Source organism: Myotis davidii, unplaced genomic scaffold (genome assembly GCF_000327345.1).
Source record: "Myotis davidii unplaced genomic scaffold, ASM32734v1 scaffold1120, whole genome shotgun sequence".
NCBI classification, from domain to species: domain Eukaryota; kingdom Metazoa; phylum Chordata; class Mammalia; order Chiroptera; family Vespertilionidae; genus Myotis; species Myotis davidii.
Window position 1 is genome coordinate 1,057,705 of NW_006292588.1, and position 858 is coordinate 1,058,562.

The following is an 858-nucleotide window of genomic DNA, read 5'->3' on the forward strand; positions in this document are numbered from 1 at the left end:
TATAGCAAATATCTATTAAAATCACCCTATATAATAAAAGCCTAATATGCTAAGTGTCCGACCATTTGACCGGTCGCTATGATGCACACTGACCACCAGGGGGCAGATGCCCCAATCGGTAGGGTAGCTTGCTGCTGGGGTCTGGCTAATTGCAACTGGATGAGACGAGAAGGACATTCCCTGGAGCCCTCCTGCAGTCCCTCCCCAGCCCCGATCATGCACCGGTGAGGTCCCTTGGCCTGGCCTGCACCCTCTCACAATCAGGGACCCCTCAAGGGATGTCCACAGGACAGGACAAGGGACCCTACCAGTGCATAAATCTATGCACTGGGCCTCTAGTATTACATAATGTATTGAAAACTAAGAAGGGTAGGATAACTATCTAATCTCCCAACATATTACCCCCTCCATTTTCTCATCTCATTTTTCCTTTCCTCCCTATCCTCTCTCCTGAGTAAGATGATATTCTTTAACATTTTATAATGTCTATTAATTCTAAATTACAGAAATTATTTGCTTCCAGCCCTGATGAGTAACTGGTACTAAACTAGTCCCTCTCCATTGCAACGATAATAATAGTGCAATTCTATCTACCTGCCCTCTTCTTTATGCAATTTTAGTTCTATCATTTAATTATATTTATATTATAAACTCTAACTTACTATTATTTTTGCTTTCAATCATTAGTTGTCTTTTAAAGAAATAATGAGAGTAAAAAGCAATCTACATATTTATCCAGTTATTTATCATTTCTGGCATTCTTCATTCCTTCTTGTAAATATATATTTCTCTTCAGTATAACTTCCCTTTGACATAATGGACTTGTTAATATTTCATGTAGTATAGGTATTCTAGTAG